At 47.7% G+C, this 13,482-nt stretch overlaps 1 protein-coding gene across 1 annotated transcript in view; it reads right to left on the reverse strand.

Annotated features, from left to right (window-relative positions):
* The window catches only part of LOC124615785 (metallophosphoesterase 1), a 166,822-nt gene that overhangs the window by 127,064 nt on the left and 26,276 nt on the right, over positions 1-13,482 (reverse strand). The gene's annotated exons all lie outside the window — the stretch shown is intronic.

Raw genomic sequence — 13,482 nt, forward strand, 5'->3', positions numbered from 1 at the left:
AGGATGCAATTGAAAACCCTGTGTTGCCGAATGTACTCCGTGGTCCGATACAGGGCAATGAGCTTAGCTGTAAATGCTGAGCAGTGTGCCAGAAGCCGATATTGAAAAACATCAGTGAATGACAAAAGCACACCCCACACCACCAACAGTCCAAGAGCCATCAGTGTACACAAAGGCACTATTGCGAAGTTTCATGTGAAGGTCGTGAAACTGAAGACAATAGAGCGAGGCTGGAGTAGTGTCCTTAGGAAGCGAATGAAGGCCGAGGTTAACATGGGTCGCTTCATGAAATCAAGGTGGTGAATGGTTCACACCCACCAGGATAGTTGCAGGTAATGTGAAATTAAGCCGCCGTAGCAAGTGCCAAAAGCGGACTCTAGGAGGTAACAGAGAAGAGGGACGCGCTCCATACTGGCGATCAAGGGAATCATCGAAGCAGGAGGCATTGATGGATGGCCACACATGGCAGACAAATGACATGCATAACTGCTGAGGAGAAAGTCATGGTGGTAGGATAGTGGTAGTTCAGCAGCTTCAGCATACAGACTTTCAACCGGACTAGCGTAAAAGGTACCAGTGGCCAAACAGATGCCACAATGGTGGATAGTGTTAAGACGGTGGAAGAGGGATGGATGTGCAGATGCATAAACAAAGCACCCATAGTTGAGTTTCGAACAGACAAGGGACCAGTACAAACGAAGGAGGGTTGGTTCAATCGGCACCCCAGGAAGTGCCATTGAGGACATGTAGGACATTGAGGAACCACATACAGTGGGCTGCCAGATAAGACACATGGGAGGACCAAGAGAGCTTCCTATCGAACATGAGCACCAGAAATTTTGTAGTTTCAATGAATGGAAGGACAACATGCCCAAAATGTAGAGATGGTAGGAAAACCATTTGCACCACCAGAAATTCATACAGATGGTTTTGTCAGTGGAAAAACAAAAGCCACTGTTGATTTTCCAGGAATAAAGATGATCAAGACATCACTGAAGGGCCACTCAGTGAGACAGGTCTGTGAAGAACTGCAATAGATGGCAAAATCAGCAACAAAAAGGGAGCTGCAGATGCCCAGTGGGAGACAGGCCATTATAGGGTCAATGGCAATAGCAAAGAGGATAATGCTCAGGACGGAACCCTGAGGCACACTGTTTTCCTGGATAAACGTATGCGACAAGGCAGAACCCACACATACCTTGGAAACTTGGTCTTTTAAAAATTCCTGGAGGAAACAGGGCAGGTGGCCATGGAAACTCCACGTGTAAAGAGTATGGAGCATACTAGTTCTGCAGCAGGTGTCATAGGCCTTCTCCAAATCAAAAAGCCACAGTCTGAGATTTCCACAGAAAACTATTCATGACATGGGTGGACAAAGTAATGAGACGGTCAACTGCAGAATGTGGCACTCTTGAAATCCACACTGTGCATTCGTTAGTAAATAGCTCGACTTGAGCCACCATACCAGCCGGGCATGAATCATATGTTCCATCACCTTGCAAACACAGATGGTGAGAGAGGTGGGGCAGTAGATAGAAGGAAGGTGTTTGTCCTTACCAGGCTTAGGTATTGTTAAGATGGTGGCTTCATGCCAAAGTCTGAGAAATGTGCCCTTTACCCAGATGTGGTTGTAAGTGTTAAGCAGAAAGTGCTTGCCTGCAAGAGAAAGGTGCTGTAACATCTGAATGTGGATGACGTCTGGCCCTGGGAAGGAGGATCAGGATGAACTGAGGGCATGATCTAGCTCCCTCATAGTAGAGGTGGCATTGTAGCACTCTTGATTCTGAGAAGAGAATGTTATTGCCTGAACTCCGCTCATTTCTGATGGAGGAAGGTAGGGTGATAGTGGGAAGAGCTCGAAACTTCCACAAACTGGCAGCCCAAGGTGTTGGAGATAGCAATAGGGTCCATGATAACATCGTCTGCTACTGTCACGCCTGAAATTGACAAATGGATCTTGGTCCCAGAGAGCCGCCAGAAGTTGGCCCACACGACAGAGGAAGGGGTGGACCTGTTAAAAGAACTAGTTAATGAAATCCAGCTAGCTTTATTGCTATCCTGAATAATGCGATGACACTTTGCACACATCTGTTTATAGTGAATCCAATTTGCCATCATAGGATGATAGTTAGAAATGTGGAGAGCATGTCTCCACGCACGAATTTCATCATGTCACACCTCAGTCCACCAACGGACTGCGACACTGTGTAGTAAAGAGGAAGTGCAACAAATGGAATGTTCTGCAGCAGCAAGGATAATGTTTGTGAGATATTCTACCTCGTCATAACAGCTTGGGAAATCTTATGCTTTGAAGGTTGCCAGGGAGGATTAAAGCTACCAGTCAGCCTTAGTAAGCTGCCAGTCAGATGTGCACGCAGGTGGGGTAGGACTCCGCAAATGGATAGCACATGGGAGATGGTCGCTTGAGAAGGCATCAGAAAGAACGGACCACTCAAGATGATGGATAAGCTGGGTTGTGCAGAAAGAGAGGTCCAAATGGGAATAGGTGTGCGAGGAGTTGGAAAGGAAAGTGGTTGCTCGAGTGTTAAGGCAGAAGAAGTTGAGTTGATTAAGAAGATCAGGCAAGAGGACACCTCTCTGACAGGTTGTGGGAGAACCCCAAACGCGCTGATGTGCATTAGTCACCAAGTAGCAGAAATGTGGGAGGTAGTTGCCCAGTAAGCTGAAGCAAGTCTACCCTCGTGACATCTAATGGAGGAGGGACATAAATGGTACAGACAGAAAAAGTCAGGTGGGGAAGGAAAAGGTGAACTGCAATCAGCTTGAAGATGGGTAGTCAGGGAGATGAGGAGAATATGAATGTCATCCTGTATGGGTAGCATGATGCCCCCATGAGATGGGATGCCAACCTCAGAAGGAAGGTCAAAAGAAACTGTGAAGAAATGTGAAAGTTCAAAGCGGTCATGAGGGCGCAATTTCATTTCCTGAAGGCAGAGTAGAGAAGGGCATGCTGCGATGCTAAAAGCAGTGACCATTCGTTCTGGTGGACAGCTGGTTAGTGGTCATACATACATAAAATGCTGTCCAGTAACTGCAACAGAGCTGATAAATGACATGGTTGCTTTCACAGGTATTTCTGTCTCTGGCAGGATAGGGTAAGCCTGTGACTGGCCTGTAGTAGGATGAGTTGGGTGGATAAATTGGGCAGGTCTCGAATCTGTGTCTTCCACAGGGATATGACCCCTGTGGCAAGGGGTTGAAAGTCATTCCTGGGCATGATGATGGATAATCAAAGTCCTAGTGAAGGATATGATTAAGTCGTTCCAGTCTAGGATTTATTCACATACAATCCTCTTTCCCTTGATGGGAAGGTACATAAACTAATTTCTGGCGCAGTCCTGGTCACCTGCATGGCACACTCTGGCACACCTGTTTATGGGCCATCTAGAGGAAACCTTCCTAACCTCCCAAAACTCCAAACCCTTTGCCTGGCTCAGGTTCACTGAATATACCTTCATGATCTGGACCCAGGGCCAAGACATCCTATCCTCGTTCCTCCATGACCTCAACACCTTCGCTCACATTTACTTCACCTGTTCCTTCTCAACTCATTGTGCTATTGTGCTACCTCCCGGCTAGCTGACCTCCACCTCTCTCATGGTTCAATCCATGCCTCTGTCCATATTAAGCCCATTAACCACCAATAACACCTGCATTCTGACAAATATCACCCGTTCCGTACCAAAAACTCCCATACAGTTAGCCATGGGCGGTGCATTAGCACCGATGAGAATTCCCTTGCCCATTACACTGAAGTTCTCACAAAGGCCTTGACAGACATACAGTACCCACCAAACTTAGTCTGCAAACATGTTTCCCATGTCATATCCTCACACACCCTTAACCGTCCCACATTTTCAAGAATCAGCTGCAAAGGAGCGTCCCTCTCATCATCCTATATCACCCTGGAAGGGAGAAACTGAACCATATCCTTTGCCAGGGCTTTGATTATCTATCATCCTGTGTGAAATGGGGGACATCCTATCACAGGTCCTTCTCACACCTTCTACAGTGGTACTCTATAGCCTACCCAACCTACACAACATCCTGGTCCATCCCTATGCCTCTATTATCCCCAACCCCTTTCCCACAGGGAAGACCAAGGTGCGAGACCTGTCTGATTCATCCACCCAACACATCCTACTACAGTCCTGTTACTGGCATATTCCATCCCATCAGAGGCATGACCCATCAGCAAAAGCAACCGTGTCATGTATCAGTTCTGCTACAATTACTGCACAGAATTTTACATGGGCATGACCAACAACCAGCTGTCTACCAGAATGGATGGCCACCACCAAATTGTGGCGAAGAACAAAGGTGACCACCCAGCGGCACTACACACTGCTGAGCACAAGCAGCTTGAGTTCAATAGCTGCTTCACAATGCATGCTATCTGTATCCTTACCTGCAGCACCAGCTTTTCTGAACTACATAGATGAGAATTATCCTTGCAATGTATCCTTTGCTACCGTACCGCTCCTGGCCTCAATCTCCTCAAACCCACAGTGCTCTCACACTCTACAAAGTTCCCCTTCCTCTCTCCTGTCACCCTCTCCCAATCCACATCTCCATGTCATCTCCACCGTGTGCCACACCCCACCAGCCCCATTACCTGTTCTCCCTCTTCCCTCCCCGTACACGTGCCACCCCTCCCTCCTTCACTTCTGTCTTGTACACCTGCCACCTCCTTAGCAGCCACTACTTATCTGCCAACAGACCACCTCCTACTTCCCACCCTTTTCGCCTTACCCATCCCACTTGACAAAGTCCCCAGCTCAGTTCATCTGCCAAACTTCAATCCCAGCATGGTGTGTCCAGATTTAAGAGGCACAGGCGATTTTGTGTGTGTGTGTGTGTGTGTGTGTGTGTGTGTGTGTGTGTTAACAATTCAACATTTCAACTGTTTGCCGACTGTTCTCATTTATACCTGAATTAATTTGCATACATGTGAACACTTTTGGTCTCAAATCACATTAGCGAACAAAATTCAGAGAAGTCAAAAGTATATCTCCCTTGGAGAGGGAGAGACTTCCAAGCTAGAACTGATCTGACATCTTTCCATTTGACATTACTGTGGCAACTCTCAATTCACATATTTAATATGTCACTAAGATACAGATTTCAAAATTTTAAAGTAGAAAATACTATTCCTAGCTTTCAGAACATGAGTCCATTCCTCAGGGGAAGACTGGAAGGAAGTGGCAGGTTATTCAGCCTCCAAGTTAAGGTACTTCCCTCTCAACCTACCTCTGCTGTCCAACCTTCTCCAACCAATCCTTTCCTCTCTGGGTAAAAAACATGTATGATCTGAAACCTAGGAATAGTAAGATAAAGACGTCACAGAAACTTTGTATACTGTATTAAAAATACAATACAGTCCAACCTTCCAGTGACAGTGGTCATGTGTGTATAAGAGAGAGGTGAATATATATGTATGTATGTATGTGTGTGTGTGTGTGTTTTTTTTTTTTTTTTTTTTTTTTTTTTTGTGGTTTTAGGGCGCAAAACTTCTATGGTCATTAGCGCCCAGCCCGTGACTTAGGAAACAGGAAAAAACCGAAATTTAAAACCAGCAGCAATGGGAAAAAGTCATAAAATTTGAGAAACTAAAAGCAGAAGGAATGCTTAAAAATCCACTACAGAAAGGGGTTGGTTGTCCCCAAAAAAAGCTTCAAATAACTGAAGTCATTTCACTGTCACTAATAAACTGGAGAACGCGGTCGGCTGAGCGCGTGTCATCTGCTAAAATCGACGATAGATCAGGTGATAGCTGTAGACGGGAGCGTAACTGATTAAAATAGGGGCATTCAATTAAAAGGTGTCTGACCGTCCACAGCTGAGAGCAGTGGGGACAGAGTGGGGGAGGATCGCCGCTTAAAAGATGTCGATGGCTAAAAAGACAGTGCCCTATCCGGAGTCTAGCTAAAATTACGTCCTCCCGACGACGCGTTCGGGAGGAAGAGGTCCAAGCGCAAGGAAGGGCTTTCACTTCCCGCAATTTATTATGGGGAAGTGTTGACTAATGCGCACGCCATAAATGAGCAACTTGGCGACATAAACCACTCCGTAGATCGGTGAAGGGAAGCAACCGAATAGCTGGCCGAAGAAGAGAGACTGCAGCCTTGGCCGCTATATCGGCCGCCTCATTCCCACAGATACCAGCGTGGCCCGGGAGCCAGAGGAACGTCACCGAGACGCCCCCCAGGTGGAGCAAGCGCAGACAGTCCTGAATCCGGTGGACCAGAGGGTGCACAGGGTAAAGAGCTTGGAGACTGAGGAGAGAGCTGAGAGAATCTGAGCAGATTACGTACTGTATCCGCTGATGGCGGCGGACGTAGTGGACAGCCTGGAGAACAGCGTAAAGCTCCGCAGTATAAACCGAACACTGGTCGGGAAGCCGAAAGTGATTTGGGGTGTCGCTAACAATATAGGCACTCCCTACACCTAACGATGTTTTCGAGCCGTCGGTGTAAATAAATGTGGCGTCAGTCATTTGTGCACATAGAGCAACAAATGCCCGACGGTAAACAAGTGTAGGGGTACCATCCTTGGGAAATTGACATAGGTCACGGAGCAAGCAGATCCGGGGACGGAGCCAAGGCGGTGCTGTACCCCAAGTTGTCAAGAAGGTTTTAGGAAAGCGGAAGGAAAGAGAATGGAGCAGTTGACGGAAGCGGACTCCCGGGGGTAGTAGGGAGGAGGAGCGGCCTGCATACCCCACATCCAAGGAGGCGTCGAAAAAAAGGTCATGGGCTGGATTAGCAGGCATGGAAGACAGATGGCTAGCATAACGACTCAGAAGGACTGCCCGCCGATTGGACAGTGGAGGTTCAGCAGTCTCAGCATAAAGGCTTTCCACAGGGCTGGTGTAAAAAGCTCCAGACACTAAACGTAATCCACAGTGGTGGATAGAGTCGAGACGCCGAAGAATAGACGGCCGAGCAGAGGAGTATACTATGCTTCCATAATCCAATTTCGAGCACACTAAGGCGCGATAGAGGCGGAGAAGGACCACTCGGTCCGCTCCCCAGGAGGTACCATTCAGGACACGGAGGGTGTTAAGGGAACGCAGACAGCGAGCCGAAAGATAGGAAACGTGGGAGGACCAGCACAGTTTTCTGTCAAACATAAGACCCAAGAATTTAGCGACGTCGGAAAACGGAAGGTTGACAGGACCTAGATGTAAGGAGGGCGAAAGAAACTCCTTACGTCGCCAAAAATTAACACAAACGGTCTTACTGGGTGAGAAACGGAAGCCGGTTTCGATGCTCCACGAGTGGAGGCGATCGAGACATCCTTGAAGATGTCGTTCAATAAGGCTTGTCCGTTGAGAGCTGTAGTAGATCGCAAAATAGTCCACAAAGAGGGAGCCCGAGACATCAGGAAGGAGACAATCCATAATTGGATTTATGGCGATGGCAAAAAGTACAACACTTAGCACGGAGCCCTGGGGTACCCCGTTTTCTTGGGAGAAAGTACGGGAGAGAGCAGTGTTCACCCGCACCCTAAATGTGCGCTCTGCCATAAATTCGCGAAGAAAAAGGGGCAGCCGGCCTCGAAAGCCCCAAGAGAACAGTGTGCGGAGGATGCCTGTCCTCCAACAGGTATCGTATGCTCTCTCCAGATCAAAAAATATTGCTACCGTTTGGCGTTTCTGGAGAAAATTGTTCATGATATAAGTGGAGAGAGCAACAAGATGGTCAACTGCAGAACGATGCTTTCGGAATCCGCATTGGGCAGGTGTTAAAAGACTGCGGGATTCCAGCCACCAAGCTAAACGGTAATTCACCATACGCTCTAAAACCTTACAGACACTACTCGTGAGAGAAATTGGGCGATAGCTAGAGGGGAGATGTTTGTCCTTTCCAGGTTTCGGAACGGGAACGACGATAGCTTCCCGCCATTGTCTGGGAAAAGTACTGTCGGTCCAAATTCGATTATAAAGGCGAAGGAGGAAACGCAGACTATGGGTGGATAAATGCAGCAACATTTGGACATGGATACCATCCGGTCGTGGGGCGGAGGAGCGAGAAGAAGAGAGGGCATGTTGGAGTTCCCGCATGGAGAAAACAGTATTGTAGCTTTCGTGATTTTGAGAGGAGAAAGCAAGATGTCGCACTTCCGCTGCACGTTTCTTCGGGAGAAATGCTGGCGGGTAATTGGAAGAGCTCGAAATCTCAGCAAAGTGCTGACCCAATGAGTTAAAAATTGCGACGGGGTCCACTAAGGTATCATGCGCGACAGTGAGCCCAGAGACCGGGGAGAAACTAGGCGCACCTGAGAACCGTCGAAGCTGACTCCAAACTTCCGAGGAGGGAGTGAAGGTGTTAAATGAGCTAATAAAGAATTTCCAGCTTGCCTTCTTGCTATCGCGGATGACGCGACGGCATCGCGCACGGAGCTGCTTATAGCGGATACAGTTGGCCAAAGTAGGATGGTGACGGAAAATGCGAAGAGCACGTCGCCGCTCACATATTGCGTCACGGCATGCGTCATTCCACCAAGGAACTGGGGGGCACCGGGGCAATTCGGAGGTGCGTGGTATTGAATGTTCCGCAGCTGTATGAATAACAGCGGTAATATGTGTGACCTCATCGTCGACGCTGGGAAAGCGACGGTCATCGAATGTCGCTAGAGACGAAAAAAGTGTCCAATCGGCTTGGGCAAACTTCCAGCGTCGCGGGCGCATATATGGCAGTTGAGGCTGCAGTCTAAGGACACATGGAAAGTGGTCACTCGAGTGTGTATCATCAAGGGCGAACCATTCGAAGCGCCGAGCTAGCGGAACAGTACCGACCGCAAGGTCCAAATGAGATAAATGTGTCGTGGAGGCAGACAAAAATGTGGGGGCCCCAGTGTTGAGGCAAACTAGATCCGCTTGGTGGAAGACGTCTAGCAATAGGGAGCCACGTGGACGAGGATGTGGAGATCCCCAAAGCGGGTGGTGGGCATTGAAGTCCCCAACCAGCAAATAGGGGGGTGGAAGCTGACCAAGAAGATGAAGGAGATCAGCTCGTGCCATTGGTGTGGACGATGGAATGTATACAGTACAAAGAGAGAACGTGTATCCAGAAAGAGAAAGACGGACGGCGACAGCTTGGAAGGAACTGTTTAAGGGGATTGGGTGATAATGGAGAGTATTATGGAGAAGAATCATGAGTCCTCCATGTGCTGGGGTGCCTTCAACAGAGGGGAGGTCATATCGGACGGACTGAAAATGAGGGAGAACAAAGCGGTCATGGGGACGCAGCTTTGTTTCCTGAAGACAGAAGATGACCGGCGAGTAGGATCGTAAGAGGATCGACAATTCATCCCGATTGGCTCGAATGCCGCGGATATTCCAGTGGATAATGGACATAGGGTGAACAGAAAATTGAGGACTGTGACCAAGGTTGCTGTCAACTCAACGACTGCTCAGAGCTTGCGACCGACAGCATGGAATGGCATTCAGCCGAAGGCAGAAGATCCTGATCCATAGGTTGGTCAGGAGCAGCTCCTGCCACCAGCGATCGGCCGGTTGACCGGCCACCAGCAGTGCGCCTCGGCGACACAGAGGACGGCCGAGGGCGATTTCCGCAAGGTGGTGCTGTAGATGGGACACGCCTTGGCAGAGAAGGAGAGGAACTGGGTTTCTTTGTAGCCTTCTTGGAAGTATGATGTTTAGATGAAGGAGGAACCGATGGTTGTGAAGTTGCGGTACGTAAAAACTCTTCACGAGTATGCTCTATTTTCGAAGACTTCGTGTCTGACTTGTGGGCTCGAGATTTAGCAGAGCCCGACGAAGGGTGAGCCATAGAGTGGGCAGGTGAAAGCGGGGAGGTTGAACGGGCGATCTTTGCGCTGGCCGATCTGACGACCGTGGCACTAAAAGTGAGGTCGCAAGTCTGCGTGGCCGCCTCCTTTGTTGGCCGAGGAGAAGCAAGGACAGTGCTGTATTTTCCTTTCTGAGGCACGGTGGGCTGTCGACTGGCGAATAATTTTTGAGCAGCAAAGGTCGACACCTTTTCCTTTACTCTGATCTCCTGGATGAGCTTTTCGTCCTTGAAAATGGGACAATCTCGAGAGGAAGCAGCGTGGTCACCCATACAGTTGATGCAGCGAGGGGATGGAGGTGGACAAGCACCCTCATGGGCATCCCTGCCACACGTAACACATTTGGCAGGATTGGAACAGGACTGGCTGGTGTGATTGAACCGCTGACACCGATAGCAACGCGTAAGGTTTGGGACGTAAGGGCGAACGGAAATTATCTCATAGCCTGCCTTGATCTTTGATGGGAGTTGAACTCTGTCAAATGTCAAGAAGACAGTGCGGGTTGGAATGATGTTTGTGTCAACCCTCTTCATAACCCTACGAACAGCCGTCACGCCCTGGTCAGACAGGTAGTGCTGAATTTCTTCGTCAGACAAGCCATCGAGGGAGCGTGTATAAACGACTCCACGCGAGGAATTTAAAGTACGGTGCGGTTCCACCCGGACAGGGAAGGTGTGTAGTAGTGAGGTACGCAGCAATTTTTGTGCCTGGAGGGCACTGACTGTTTCTAACAACAGGGTGCCATTCTGTAATCTGGAACAAGACTTTACAGGACCTGCAATTGTGTCGACACCTTTCTGAATAATGAAAGGGTTGACCGTGGAGAAGTCGTGACCTTCGTCAGACCGAGAAACAACAAGGAACTGTGGCAACGATGGAAGAACTGACTGTGGCTGAGACTCAGTGAACTTCCGTTTGTGAGCAGACAAAGTGGAAGGTGAGGAAACCATTGCGGAAGAATCCCCCATGATTACCGGCGTCTCCGATGGCGCGCTCCTCCCTTGTGGGGGCCCTCTGAGGGCACTCCCGCCTTAGGTGATTGTTCACACCTCAGGTCACACCTCCCGACAAACGGACGGAGGGACCAATCGGCACTTTCGGAAGGTATCAGCTCGGGTAATCACCCCTCCCTGGGCCTGGCCGTTACCAGGGGGTACGTACGTGTCCTACCTGTCTACCCGGGGCGGGGAATTACGCGTTACCCCGTCACCGGCTACGCATGGAAGTGCGTGGGTCGGCCTTCAGACACGCACAGGGAGGAAGAAAGAGAAAGGAAAGAAGAGGGGGTCTCAAATTACGCAGCGGAGAAAAGGGTAAAGAGAAGAGGTAAGGAAAAGAGAAGGACAAAGGAAGGAAGAAGACATACAAGCAAGGAAGAAGAAGAATGCGGTACATTTACAAGCGTCCGTCTCCGGACGTAGGCGCAAACCATACTCCCAAAGGGGGAGAAAGTGAAGGAAAGAGCCAGAGGTGAGGGGGGGGGGGGGTGAAGACAGGGGATGGGGAAGGATGCGGAAAGGGAAGGTATGCAGCCCGGAAAGGAAGGAAGGCCACATTAGCTCGGGGCCCCGTGCTCGCTACACACGTATCCACAAAAGAGTTGTGGATCCCCTGGTGTGTGTGTGTGTGTGTGTGTGTGTGTGTGTGTGTGTGTGTGTGTGTGTGTGTGTGCGGGCGCGCGCGCATGCGCCCTTGTGCTCAAAAATGTGTAACAGTCTTTTCATTGTGCCTGTTTGCAGCTCAACATGTTGTCTTTATGGCACGTGGCAATCTGTCCTTTTCTTAATATTGTTGACCTTCCAACCTGGAGTTTCCATTGTTTGCATTAGCGATAAACTGTCACTATGCTGCTTAATGATATTCAAGTTTATGTTGTCTATATCTAATAAGTAAACTAGTAAGAAAGCAGCTACTTTGAAAAAATCTGTCGCCTCCTCAGTTTTACTGTAAGACTGTCATTTATCTGCTATCAGTAGCTTCAGGTACAACTGATTACAATGGTATTTCTCAAATAAAAAATATATATTTTTTTTTTACATTTACAAATACTGAGTCCTATTTATAGTACATTGTTATTTAGGACACAGCTTTATAACAAACAATGCTACTTGCCACAATGCTAACATAACTTTCCAGTCTCTGAATATAGATATTCAGATAATAATTTAATTTGTAAAATGGGTGGTTCACGAGCCTTTTCTTTCATTTTCTTTTGAACTGGAAAGGATTTTCAATTCCTTGCTTTACATTAAATGGGAGCTTGTTTTATATTGTAACCCGAGAGTGCATAACTTCAACATGAATCCTGAACAAGGACGCAAAGTCTACATGAAAATTATTTTTGTGCCTTGTTTTGCTACTGTGTAAATCACATTTCAGTTGAAACTGACTTTTATTATCAGCAACAAAAACCATTAAGGTGTAAACATGCAACGGCCGGAGTGGCCGAGCAGTTCTAGGTGTTACAGTATGGAACCGTGTGACCACTACGGTCGCAGGTTCAAATCCTGCCTTGGGCATGGATGTGTATGATGTCCTTAGGCTAGTTAGGTTTAAGTAGTTCTAAGTTCTAGGGGACTGATGACCTTAAGTCCCATAGTGCTCAGAGCCGTTTGAACCATTTTTGTAAACATGCTGGAAAGTGAGTGTAAGAATTCCAAGATAATTAAAAAGCATTCTGCAAAATGTACAGTTGTCTACTTTACATAATATTTTTACTGCTCGCTTCTGCTGAGTAAACACTTTATTTACTTTAGGTGCACTGCCCTAGAAGATAATTTGATAAGACAACAGGGAATAAAAGTATGCACAAAAAGGCAATATTTTTGTCTTTAGGTCAACACAATGGGAGATGCTACTAAGCATATAATGTGTTGACTCTACTTTCACTTCTCGTCCAGCTGGACCCCATGGGATTTTGCACACTGTGCTTCAGTCAGAGCATGGCTTATGGTGCTAAATGCATCATTATTACTTGTTTGAAATTTTGTAATATGAGTCTGTGTAATTACGACTTAAACTGTTAGCTGTGGGCCACATTTAGGCCTCTTCAGCTGTCTTCTATGCTGTGTCTGGTTTGTTTGAGTATGGACCCAAATGTGCCTCAGAAATAAAGAGAACTATAAGCATATCACTGACCATGCTACACTGCACACTGACTCTGACAGAAACATTAAGATTTGTTTCCACTGTTTCATGTAAATTATGTCCACAGCTCATGGACTAGTGGTCAGCATCGCTGCCTCTAAATCACAGAGCCCTTGTTTCAGTTCCCAGTGGGGTCTTTCTTTCTTTTTCTTTTTTGCTTTAGGGTGCAAAAATAACTTAGGTTAGGGTGCAAAAATAACTTAGGTCATAAGCACCCATGTCAGAACCTTAGAACACCAATAAGTAGAGGAAGTTAAAAATGACTGTGTACGATGCCCAATTGATGGAAAGAAAGAAAGCTAAAATCAAGGGCTTCCCCTTGGAGAAAGGTCCACAAAATGTGTCTCAGAGAGAGAGAGAGAGAGAGAGAGAGAGAGAGAGAGAGAGAGAGTGTGCATTCCTAACCAAAGATTAAACTTCTTTCCCCATATTGCTACAAAGGATAAAAAATGCAAAATGAGAGAGAGCCCCTGTGTCGTTCATTAATACAGCCGATAA

Source organism: Schistocerca americana, chromosome 5, assembly GCF_021461395.2.
Source record: "Schistocerca americana isolate TAMUIC-IGC-003095 chromosome 5, iqSchAmer2.1, whole genome shotgun sequence".
In the NCBI taxonomy this organism is placed as follows: Eukaryota; Metazoa; Arthropoda; class Insecta; order Orthoptera; family Acrididae; genus Schistocerca; species Schistocerca americana.